We start from the raw sequence: 13,491 nt of genomic DNA on the forward strand, positions 1-13,491 counted from the left end.
ATTGTGTCATGCCTAAAAGAGAGGAACAAAGTATTAGTAATTAAAGGGCTCAAGCTAGCATGAAGAATGAATTGCATGAATCATGAAGCAAACCACATACCCAGTTCCGCCCAAACTGATATAAGTTGGCACTGCCTTGATGGTGGGCACACCAACCATTTTGGCATGCCGGTCCTTGGCATTGTTTTGGATGGCTAGCCATTCATCTGAGCACCACTCATCCACCAATGCCTCCCAAGAATCCATCTTATCCGCACACCATCTCGGGGGCACCTAAGTTAGTAAAGAGAAATTTGAGCGCTACACCTACGAATCAAGTCAAGGAAACTATGGACAAGGCCTTAAGAATAGGTAATTACCTTCATGTACTGATCCTTCATCAGAAACTTTGCGCGGCACGACGGCTTGTCCTTCTTAACACCACGCGAGGTGTAGTAGTCTTGAACAGCCTGCGGCCGAGCCTCGTGCCGTAAGTTTTGTAGTAGGCGCTTGCACTCGACATCGATAACCTATGCCGCGGCCTCCTCCTATCCCTCCTCACACCTGTAGAAGGTTTGCAATCAAACGAGACAACACTAATTAGTACAATAACTAGCTACTGTTGTTTTTTAATTGTGTAAAGGAGAAATTACCCAAAATTTTCTGCTCACCATGTCGGCCCTCGTGCGGCAAAATCCACCGTCGATCATCTCCTCTAGCGGGGCCGGTGCAGCCAAGTAGTGCTCCCAGCTCAATCCTAGCAGTGGAAGCTGACCCTCACCGGGCAACGTGACAAACCCCGGGAAGTTTTACCGGCAAATCACAACAAGGACTTGGTTGGGCCTGCGGACATCCTTGGCCTGTAGCCAACACATTAGATATTTGAATAAACGTGAAGGCAAAAGGTTAAAAAAAGAGTAAACGCACTTACTTCTCCCCATCAGGCCTAATCAACCACCTCTGCTCGCGGGTTGCCGGCACGGGCGGGAGCCGTGTACTACCAGGCTGGTAGATGGTGCCCCCCTCAACCACCTTACCCTCCTATAAGAAAACCGATCCCCGCCACCATCAGCATGGGCACTTGCCCACTCAGGCGGATATGGCCAGGTACTCCATCCAGACGTCTCCTGGGACGTAGCCTGGTCCGGTGTCTCGTGAGCCGAAGCCTCTGGGACCGGAGTCTCGCCCGTCGACCTGAGGCTCGTGGACCGCAGTCCACATAGCCTCCACCTCAGACGGGTCCACCCTAGTAGTCTCGTTCTCGGGTGAATCAGCTAGGGGTGGCGGCGAGGAACGCGTAGCAGCCTGCCTACCTCTCCCGCGGCCACATGCACCTCTACTAGCTCCCTTCTTCCCCCGACCTCCTGTCCCGGTGGGCAACGGCGCCGACGAAGAAGCGCCCACCGGTGTTTGCATATTGTTGAGCAACGATCTCCAAAAAGACTGGAGTGGAATCAAAGTACCCCTCCCACCACGCATCGATGAAGAAGGAGCCTCGGAGTGCTCTGGACCCGTGCCCACCATCTTTCAACAGCTGCCATGACAAAGAGTAAACAAAATTAGTACAACATAAAAAATTGAATACCGACATGAATAATAATATGTATATAATTTAAGTGTATCATCATCATGTACAACATGAAAAAATTGAATATATAACATGAACTAATAATATATATGTATATAATAAAAATTGAATACCTGACATGAACTAATAATAATCCTAATTGTCTATATATGCTCCGGGATCAAAAAATGCATCATCATCATCACTATCATGAATGACGTGCTCATCGGGTTCAGCAGCATTAGCATGTGGAAGGCCTCCTTTATGTAATCGGTCAAGCATTGACAGGTCATCCGCAACAGTAACCTCTTCTTCTTCCGGCTCTTCTTGTTCCGGCTCAGGGGTGAAGTCGGATTCTTGAAATGTTTTTTGGAAATACGTGTTTCTTGGAAGAATTCTCCTTCAGATGTGTCTGGGTTAATGTGAGGTTCATAATCCTCATTGGGGGGAGGTGGTCTAACACGTGGTGGCACTTCATAAACGACACCCCAACCATTCAAATTTGGATCAGTTTGGTAGGCCCACTGTCGTGGAATTGTCACGGCAGATGTCCTAGTGTGAGGACTTAGTCGTGAGGCCAACACATCTACGTGGTAGATTGAAGGGGTTGGTCGGAATCAAGAGACGTGAGGCGGATCAACACACAAGACAAGGGTTTAGACAACTTCGGGCCCTGGGAAACATCATCCGGTAACAACCCTACATGCTGTTTGTGGCTAGGTCTCATTATCATCACGAGGGAGTCACCGTAAACCGGCTCTCCTAGTTATGTCTAGCCCTAAGATTATTTCTCTCCTTACTTGTCTCTCTTGGGGTGCCCCGCCCCTCCTTATATAAGTTGAAGGGGCGGGTTACATATAGAGTCCATCTCGGACTAAGACTTAAACTATTCTGACTTCTCTTCATGGGCTTCTTAACATCTTGGGCTTCTTAACGTCTTGGTCTTATTAACCACAGGCGACTCTGGCTGCTGGGTTATGTCTGTCTGCCGGTTTACCATCTGACTTAACATCTGCCGGGTTATGATCCGACTTAACATCTGCCGGGTTATGATCTGACTTAACATCTGCCGGGTTATGATCCGACTTAACATCTACCGGGTTATGATCTGACTTAACATCTGCCGGGTTATCATCTGTCTTAACTGTCTGCCGGGTTATCATCTGTCTTAACTATCTGCCGGTTTACCATCTGCCAGTTTACCAATGAAACACCATGCCCCGCCGGGTCATATCTCCGGTCGGGTCATACCGCGGGGTATATCCCCGACATTAGCCCCCAGTTTAATTTGGATTTATCCATGTTAAACTGATCCTGTAAAGCAAACACAAGAATAATTTTGACAGATTATGCTCCGGGTTAAGAACTCTTGTAAGCCGACACCTGATCATCCTTAACTCCTTGTTATTTCCTTCTTCTAGAAAATACGGGTCAATGGGACAGCTTCATACTCAGTTTGCTGATATTGGTTTCTCACAGAGAAATACTATGAAGAATAATTCATTTGATTCAGCTCCCAATGCTTAACAAAAAATATTAGTCTTGAAATACTCATCTGATTTTCAGCCGGCTTAAAGATGTAAAACGTGCCGGTGTATCTTTGCCAAAATTGCCGGTTTATAAATATTGATGGCACCGGGTCATAATTGTTGCCGACACCGGGTCAAAACTGAGAATTTTGAAGATGTCTCCCCCTCATATCCATATTACCTATAGCCCCCAAGTCTTGAGTAGAGCAAAGTGTTGACTTAAGACTTGCTTCAATATAAATATTACCACTTTGAACAAATCCATGTTGTTCATCTCAATCACTAGTCAGAACTGAGTATTCCACATATGTAGCCCCCAAGTGCCGGGTTGTCATGCTTGCAGCAACCTGGGACTTGTAATTGCCTTATGCTCATAAAAACTTCAACCAGTGTAGCCCCCAAGGGCCGGGTCATTATGCAATAATGAGCATGGACTTTATAAATATGATCATGTAGATTTGAACAGCAACGTGTAGCCCCCAAGGGCCGGCTCAGTAAGATAATATTGAGCTGGGACTTTATATATACTTCTTGGAAAAGAACATCATATGATGTAACCCCCATCATGGGGCTTGAACCCATGTCCACAAGGTTAAGAGCTTTTTACTTTACCAACTGAGCAGTGGACCCTTCAATATAATGGATTAAGACTTGTGTACCTTGAATTGTTGACAGGAGCAATTGGTAGCCCCCAAGGGTCGGCTCATTATGATGTGATGAATCGGGTCTTCAATAAGGCTAGTAAAAATGACTTTACATTAGCCCCCAAGTGCCATGGTGCATGCTGGCACTGACATGGGACTTGTATATTTGATGTAATCTCAACTTGAATAATGTAGCCCCCAAGTGCCAGGTCGTAAGCCTGCAGCGACTCGGGACTATTCCTTCCATTGTAGAATAAATCATATCCATTGATAAGATAATAGCCATCGCGCTGAAGCGACTTTGAAAACCTCAATCATAATACTGGTTATTGATAAACATAATAAAAATCCAGCCATGTTGGCTATTAAAGATTTGAATAATATAACCTGGTTTGAAAACCGGCTCCTGTGATATTTGATCATACTGTTGGTTTACCAAGCTAGGGTAGTAAGGGTGATAACCCAAAACTTGAGCACTGGTAATTATCATATATTGCTGGCTTGAGAACAAAGCCAGGCCGGGTTAATAAACACCGGATTTATCTCATACTGGCGACTTATAGTCAAAAGCCAGGCCGGGTTAATAAGCACCGACGAATCATAAAGCATTATAAGCCTCATCAAATAAACCTCAAAAGATGTGTCGAATAAAAACACATGAAAAACGAGGCTTTTCATGGGCTGCCAGGCCGAAAAATCAAGAATTTTCAGGGGCTGCCAGGCCACTGAGTTAAACCATTTTACAAACCTTATAAGATGGACCTCACATAACCAATCATCGTTTTAACTTTGACAAGTTCAGGGTCTGCATAAGATTGACTTGTCAAACGTTCGGCGGGTCGTTCCAGGAATACCTGGGCGGAGTGGCTTACTTAAAAAGGCAGGATAACCCAGGGTTTTAGGTGAATACACATGGCTTCCAAGCCTGGCTTTTAAGCCTATCACAAGGGTTATAGCAACTTTTGCTCTTTAGAACAAAAGAGCCCCCAAGCAATATTTTTGAGCTGTGCTCAATGGGTGCCTATGTTTGAGTTGTGCTTTTGCAACAAACTCTCTTTGGTCCCTTTTTTAACCTGGGTATCAAGCCCCCAAGTGTTTTGTAAGCATGGCGTATAAGCCGGGTCAAAGGGTAATCATAACTTTGCTCAATGAGCAACAAGCCCCCATGTAACCATAATAAGATAAGCCATAAGGCAGGATACCCATGTTTGAACTACGCATCATGGCAACAAGTTCTCTTTGGCAACCTTTTAAATTTTCTGACAACTCGAACTTGCGAGAGATGAATTATTTTTGAACCATGATTTTAAACCGGATATTGAAAGTTTCAAAGCTTTGTGAGAGACAAATTTACCTTGAGCCGGATTTTAAACCGGATATCTTCATTTTGAACCAGAATTTTTCTGACGGCTTTTAAATTTGCACCAATGTGGCAGTAACTTCCGGGGCCGGGTTATTTTTCCCTTCAATGACTCGGAGTTCTTGAGTCTGCTTTAAACTGGCAATCATTTACTGAATCATGTCATCATAGCCCCCGAGTCTAAAGGCGACTCGAGCTCTCTTGAGATTCTCCATATTTGACCGTGATATAAACCGGTATGAGTCATTCAACAGCTCAGTGATATAATAGTCTGTTTTGTAGTAGACAACTTGTCCTGCATTGGAGAACTTGCAAGCTAGAGTAATTGCTCTTTTAAAGAAAGCAATATATAATATAAAAATATACTGGAAGGATTTCACCTGATATGTCAGGCCAGTAGTTATCCGCCGCGGAGTTGATGATCACCATGGTGAAGCTGAAATTAATCACGGCCGAGCCGGCCGTGGGAGCAGACAGATAAGTCAGCCGCGACGTTGTAAGCCCGTGCGGACGGGGAGAGTCGGCAACGGCATTGTAAGCCGGTGCAGAGGAGAGAGTCAGCCGCGGCGTTGGAAATGCCACGGACGCAGGCGAGTCGGCCATGGGCGCGGATAATGAGTCAGTCGCGTGTGTTAATGTAGCGGGGGTGGCAACTCGCGCAGGATGAGTGCTAGTGCAAAAATAATATTTGCTCACGCCCCTTTTGCAACACCTTTTTGTAAGGAATAATCGTCCTGCGAAAAAAATATCATAGACCAAGTAATTGTTCCTTGATGAAAACAATATGTGTTAAATAAAAACAAAATTTGAATGGATATCACCTGATTTATTTAGACGATGGAGGATCCGCATCTATGAATAACCTATGGTAACTTCAATGGTGTTTTAGCCGCTCTCTTCATTAAAAGCAAGGCGGTACTGACGAAACCGTAGCGAAGGTGGAGGCTTTAAAGCGCTGGAACCGGGCGGCTTAAAACGGATCCTCCGGGTCAGGTTGACCCACCCTTTTTTATAGCTGTGTGTCCCCACCACCGTCCTATCCATCCATCAAGAGGTGTCTGACCGCGATCTTTTCCTGTCTCTGTATCTTGCAGCTTGAGGAGGCAGGGCCGGCTGCTCGCGGCGGCTTGGGGCCAACGGTTCGACAAGGCAGTGCCTTGCCGGTCAACGCATAGACGACGACTCGTCGGAGCGAGGAAAGGCCTGCAGGGACTTGAGGCGGACGCAGCAGAAGGGCGCCGGCGACTCAGCGCAATAAAACAAAGCTGGGGCGGCTCACCATGCCGGCCGGCGGCTCAACGCTGCAAAGTAAGGCGGTGCGGTGTTGACGCGACGCTGGGGCGGCGACGCAGAGAAGAGGCTCGCAGCAAGGCAGGCCCGCGGCATAGTGGCAGAAGGCAAAGGCGCCGGCGGGTTGAGGAAGAGCCAGACCGGGCGACTTAAAAACACCTCGGCGACGGCGACTCACACACGGCGGTAGGGACGGCGGTTCGTGAGAAGTAGCGATGACTTGGCCACTGGATTTTTTGCTCTGCAGTCAGTGGCAGGCTCTAACAAGGATAATGGGGGCTCGAGGAGCGGCTGACGACGTTGAAGGTACACAAGGCGAGGGCCGGATGGAGCGAAAGGAGAGGTGTCGGGCCCCTCGGCCAGGGCCACTCGTGATGAAAACGGGCGGTTTGAGGCGCGATGGAACGACTCGGAGATGGCGGCCGGCGGCGACTTGGATGCACTCCAGCGACTCGGAGCAAGGTCGAGGTGACCGTAGAATGCGTATCCTTCTCCAGGTCATGCCGGTTTAACCCCTCTTCGTCCACATCGTCCAGGTCACAGGTGTGGCTGAATCAGCGGTTTACGTGCAATAGAGGAGGCTCCCGGCGATGCAACGACGGAGACACCGGCTTGCGGCGGACGGCAAGGCCTCTTGAGGCAGCCCGGGACAGCGGCGGTTTATCCAATGCTGACGAGGAGACACCGCAGGGGTGGTTTAGGCAGGCGGTAGAGGCAGAACGAGGCAGAGCCTGGCGCGGGTGATGACTCGGCATCCGTGAGTTGGAGCGCGCGGTGAACAGTGCGGCAGTGTAGGTGAGGCCGGGTTAAAACGACGCTGAACAAGGGGAGGCCGTGGCGGCTTGACCGGCAGAGGCGTGCTCGGTGGTGACTCAGAGGCGAGCTCGGCGGTGACTCACCAAGGCCCAGTTGTCCGGTTCAAGGTGCATCGACTCAACAGAAGGGGCCCGACAACTTGCGGTGAAGCTGAGGCACGTCCAGGGCTGAAGTGAAATACGATGGCTCAGAGGCTAGGGCGCAGAACAGTCATGATGGGCTTGAGGAAGTGCCTGAAGGCGGCCGGGTTAGCCTGCGGCGACTCAGGCCCGCGAAGAATTGGACGCAGCCATCTCAGTATGCGGCGGCTCATAGCTCAATCGTCACTCGGTCAGGCAGGGTCCGAGTTGTTCTCCAGGTCATGATTGATTTGACCAATCTAAATCCGGGTTGTTTGCTGTATCGTTTGGTAATACCATTATCAGGATGGCCTTCACGTGATTGTTAGTTTAGCTCATAGGCAGCCTCGGGTCTTGAGCCCTTGAAGTCAGACATATAGTAGCAGATTACTTCTCGTAATACGGTACGATGATTAGCGGATTGTGATAGACTTTTTGGATCGGAGTAGGCTAGATCTTCCGGTGAACCTACCTTCTGCTTGTCCGGACGAGGAACTCCCGGTGCCGGCCATGGTGATGGTGGCCGGTGCTCGCAGAGAGTGGATGGCGGCGGTGGAGCTTCCCGTGAGCACCGCGCTAACCCTAAATCGGTAGGGATTGTAGGTGGGGATTGTGGCTGCGATTAACCTCGTGAATAGCGCCCCAGCCCCCACCTCTGTTTATATAGCGCGGGTCACAGGGGCCCACCAACCATGGTTTGGTTGGGCGTCCCCGATCAGGGCACGAGTCAGGGGCCCATTCGACCCGTCGGGCTCGAACGGGAGAGTGATCAACCTAACATTCTCCCCCTTGATCTCAACTTTACTTTTAACTTTATACTTTCTAGTTTATCTGTTTCATCACATATTGGTACATAGAGCATGTTTCATCGTCACGGCTTAATTGCCGTTAGAATCATACAGCTACAACATACGTTATGTTCAGAAACAAATTCTGTTCCTTTTGGGCCTATCCAGGAATCATAAGGCTTTCCCTTAAACTCATGCCGGCTAAGTGTTCCTTGAACACATTGGGTGGTAAGCCTTTCGTTAGCGGATCCGCAAGCATATCCTTTGTCCTTATATGCTCGAGACTTATAGTTTGATCCTGGATTTTATCTTTCACAACATAATACCTTATCTCTATTGTTTTGGCAGCATTACTCGACTTGTTGTTGTGAGCGTAAAATACTGCGGGCTGGTTGTCACAGTACATCTTTAGTGGTTTGTGAATACAATCTACCACTTTCAAGTCAGGTACAAATTTCTTTAGCCATATCGCCTGCCCCGTGGCTTCGAAGCATGCTATGAATTCTGCATACATCGTGGATGATGCAACTATCGACTGTTTGGAGCTTTTCCACGAAATAGCTCCCCCAGCGAGGGTGAATACGTATCCTGACGTGGATTTTCTATCATCTCTGTCCCCCGCAAAATCTGCGTCTGAATACCCTTTTATCTCTAGGGAATCACTTCTCCTGTATATTAGCATGTAGTCCTTCGTGCCTTGCGCATAACGCAATGCTTTCTTTACCATCTTCCAGTGCTCTAGGCCTGGATTCTCTTGATATCTACCGAGTACCCCGGTGATAAAAGCTAAGTCAGGGCGAGTGCACACTTGTGCATACTGTAAGCTGCCAACTGCCGAAGCATATGGTACTGCTTTCATTTGATCGATCTCATACTGGTTCTTGGGACATTGGAATTTCCCAAAACTATCGCCCTTGACTATTGGAGCAGGTGTGGCTTTACTCGCATGCATATTATACTTTTTAAGAACCTTTTCTAAATATGCTTTCTGAGATAGTCCTAAGACTCCATTGTTCCTATCTCGGTGAATTTCTATGCCCAAAACATATGATGCTTCACCAAGATCTGTTATGTCAAAATTTGAGGATAAGTATTTCTTTGTTTCTTGTAGTAGACTAACATCACTACTAGCAAGCAGGATATCATCCACATACAAGATTAGGAAAATATATTTCCCATTTTTAAACATTGCATAAATGCAATTATCCTCAATATTTTCTTTAAATCCAAAACTTTTAATCGTTTGATTAAACTTTAGATACCACTGCCGAGAGGCTTGTCTTAATCCATAAATGGATTTCTTCAGGCGGCATCCCATATTTTCCTTGCCTTCCATGATAAAACCCTTGGGTTGTTTCATGTAGACCTTTTCTTTTAAATCACCATTCAGAAATGCCGTCTTAACATCCATTTGATGTAACTCTAAATCAAAATGAGCAACTAATGCCATTATGATTCTGAAGGAATCCTTACATGAGACTGGAGAAAATGTCTCATTGTAATCTATCCCTTCTCTTTGTGTAAATCCTTTTGCCACGAGTCGTGCTTTATACTTTTCTATATTCCCTTTAGAGTCATACTTAATTTTGTAGACCCATTTACAGCCTACTGTTTTGGCTCCTTTAGGAATTTCCTCTAAGTCCCAAACATCTTTGGAACTCATCGATTTCATCTCGTCTTCCATTGCCTTCATCCACTTCGATGAATGAGGGCTTCTCATGGCTTCTTCATATGAGGTGGGATCTTTTTCCATATGAACCATTTCTGTGTTATAAACTTTAAAGTCAGTAGAAATAGCTGACTTTCTTGGTCTTGTAGACCTTCTAAGGGCCTCAGTTTCTGGCACATTTTGTGCCTCAACTTCTGGCACTTCTTCTAAAATTTGCTGTTGCACCTCCCTTTCATGCTCAACAACGGGTTCAGTCGGCTCCTGACGGACAGGTTCCGGGTCTACCCCCATAGTTGTCATGGGTGGAGTTGCAACTGGTAGTGAGAAAAATGGCTCCTGAATCATCGGATTAGGTGCATGCACCCTCTTCTCCTCAAGATCAATTTTCCGAGCTACCAAGCTCCCCCTCATCATTTCGTCCTCTAAGAAGACTGCATGTCTCGTTTCTACAAACTTTGTATATCTGTCTGGGCAGTAGAAACGAAAACCTTTTGATCTGTCTGGATAGCCAATGAAGTGGCAACTTACTGTTTTGGGATCTAACTTTGCAATGTTTGGATTAAACATTTTGGCCTCAGCAGGGCACCCCCACACCCTGAAGTGTTGTAGGGAGGGCACCCTTCCTGTCCATAGCTCGTACGGTGTTTTGGGCACCGACTTGCTTGGTACTCTATTGAGAATGTGAATGGCGGTTTTAAGCGCCTCCATCCATAATCCCAATGGCAAGTTGGAATAACTCATCATGCTGCGCACCATATCCATAAGTGTACGGTTGCGCCTTTCAGCTACTCCATTCTTTTCTCCAGAGTGGGATACATTAAAAGCACATGAGTTATCATATCTTTCTCTTGCCAGAATTTCTCCCGCCATACGGGATTTTTGACATAATATTATGTCAGCTTTACCCCGTTACGCAGGTATTTTCCCAAACTTTTCCCGCCATGCAGGTTTTATCATAATCATCTTTTCCCGCCATGCGGTTAATTCCCTGTAAGGGAATATGAATGCCAGAATTGGCTCTTTTGACTGCATATTCAATCATCAAATTTAGGAATAAATCCGAATGCTCTTTGACACACATGCTTGATCCGACGTTGGTCAAATTAAACACGCATGTTGCTTGTTTCATCTCAAATCATGTTAACTGAAAAATCTTTTCATAGAGAGTACATGAAAGACATTCATCAACCAAGACTCTCAATGATCTATCTCTTTTCTTTTGATGCCATTCTTTAGAGAGAACATACTCCCTCACGTTATGACCTTTCTTGGTCATCTTTCGGGTCACAAGTACCCAGCCATTCGCTTTCACGAATGAAAGCATGAAAAACTTTTAGTCTGAGAAAACTTAGCCAATAATCAACAATAATGGGCATAAAAATAACCCTACATTGGTCTGGTTAAAAGAAATGCACATTAAACTTTTGAAACTTTCTTTTATATTCTAAATCACTGTTGTGGTAGAATTAGAATAAACATCATCCTTCTACATTAATTCCATATCACCGTTGGGCGGAAATGGAAATAATGCATATAACTCATAAACAATGTGATGATAGTATTTCTATTAAACAACTTTGCTAAGAATTAATCATCATCATCAACTTTATTGCAGCGGGAACAAGAAATATAAATTTCTCTAGTTCAAGAGCATTTCTTGATCTTTATTCATTCTTTGAAAATTGGTCACCTTGATACAAAATTTATCAGAGATTTAAACTTTGAACATAAGACTCATAGAATTATAGCACTGTTATCATCAACGTTGGTCAGAAAATAACAATACCATATTTTGTTTTGTCATAGCGGAAACTATCTGCATCTTATTTCACCCACAGGGGAAAAACATTGCTTAGAGCATTTCTTCCAATTAAACTTTCCCGTTGGTTCCAATTTAATTGGAGGATAAAACTTTTACTTTGCAGCGGAAACTTTACAATATTCTATTCAGAAAACAATCTGTACTCTTTTACTCTCTAAGCAATTTTAACCGGTTGGTTAAAAAATGCATTACAGAAGCAACAATTTAATCTTTTACTTTAGTTCTATTCACTTTTAAAAGAGCACTTTTATTTTCAATAATAAACATGATCATGTTATTAACAACGTTGGTCATAAAAATAACATAACCATATTCATTTTAATAATCACTTTAACATGCTCTTAAAAACTTAGTTCTATCTAAACTTTTATTTCCTTCGTAAAAGAGCACTATTAATTATTTACGCAGCGGAAAAACATGAATAAAAATTCATGAACTTTTACTCTTTACAGAAACTTTTCTTTGATCAAATAAAAATCATGAACTTTTTAATTTTCTTTATAAAATTCATGAACATTTCTTTTTCTGGACAAAAAATCTTTGGATTAATTTGAACAGAAAGACTATAAAAAGTTAGCCAGCTCCAGCCGGCATCAGCCTAGCGCGGGAGGCCCGCAGCGGCCCACGGCCTGCTCCCCCGCGCACTCGCGCGAGCCGACCTAGCCTCACCCTGGCGCAGCCCAGCCGCCGAGCCTGCACTTTCGGCCCAGTAAAACCCGTGGCGGGGCTAGGGTTTGCATCCAGGGCGTTGATTTTGATTGGACGGTGACCCGTTCTTTTCTTTGGAACAAAACAGGAGAGCGAGGGAGAGTGGAGCGCAGCCTCGGTCAATCCCTCCCTTCCCCGCGCCGCCCGCGCGTCTCTGTGCCCGCCGACCACGCCGGCGAAACCCGCCGCGCTGCGCGAGCCACTTCTGCCCCTCCTCTCCTCCCTCTTCTTCTGTCAGTACTCCGTCCACCGCATGCAGTGGCAGAGAGGGACGAGTGTGTGCCCCGGCTGCCGGCGACGGCGGTGAGCCGCCCCAGCGCGAGGCCCCTTTCCCTTTTTTCCGCTTTTCTCATGCAACAGAGAGAGAGAGGCGCGGATGAGGATCTGCTCCCCTTGTGTCCGAGGACGGCGGAGCAGTTGGCGGTGGCGCCGTTGCCATCCTCCTCGCCGGTCACGCGTCCTCCCCTCCCTTTCCCCCTTCTCTCCTTCCTTTTCTTCCTGTTGCAGCGAGGGCGGAGCCAGTCCTCTGACCTGTCTCCGCGGCCGGGGCCAGAGGCCACCGGCGAGCTAGGTTTAGCCGCCCGCGACGGCGACCTGAAACCACCGCGCCGCGCGCGCGACCCTCTATTTCATCTTCCCCTTTGATGTTCTTTTTCATCTCCACTGCAACAGAGAGAGAGAGACACGGGAGAGCCACCTCTCCTCCTCTGCGCCTGATGGATTTCGACGGAGCATCGCCGTTGCCTTCCCCTTCGCCGGCTGTGCGTCCACCTCGCGATGAGCGCGCCGCTGTCGAGCGGTTAGGCTGCGGTGCCCTTTGCCCCTTTCGGGGTGGTTCTTCGTCCGACGCCTCGGCTTGCCGATGCGCGTCCGGATCAAGAGGAACAGGTGCGGCCATGACGGCGGCACAACTTTTCTTTTAGATTTCTTTGCCCTTCTAGGGTTCTTTAGGGGGAGGGATTCTTTGTGTGATTTCTTTTCAACCGAAAAAAAGTCTAACCCGATCTGGCTGATACCATTGATAGACTTTTTGGATTGGAGTAGGCTAGATCTTCCGGTGAACCTACCTTCTGCTTGTCCGGACGAGGAACTCCCGGTGCCGGCCATGGTGATGGTGGCCGGTGCTGGCAGAGAGTGGATGGCGGCGGTGGAGCTTCCCGTGAGCACCGTGCTAACCCTAGATCGGTAGGGATTGTAGGT

Source organism: Triticum aestivum, chromosome 6D, assembly GCF_018294505.1.
Source record: "Triticum aestivum cultivar Chinese Spring chromosome 6D, IWGSC CS RefSeq v2.1, whole genome shotgun sequence".
Classification (NCBI taxonomy): Eukaryota; Viridiplantae; Streptophyta; class Magnoliopsida; order Poales; family Poaceae; genus Triticum; species Triticum aestivum.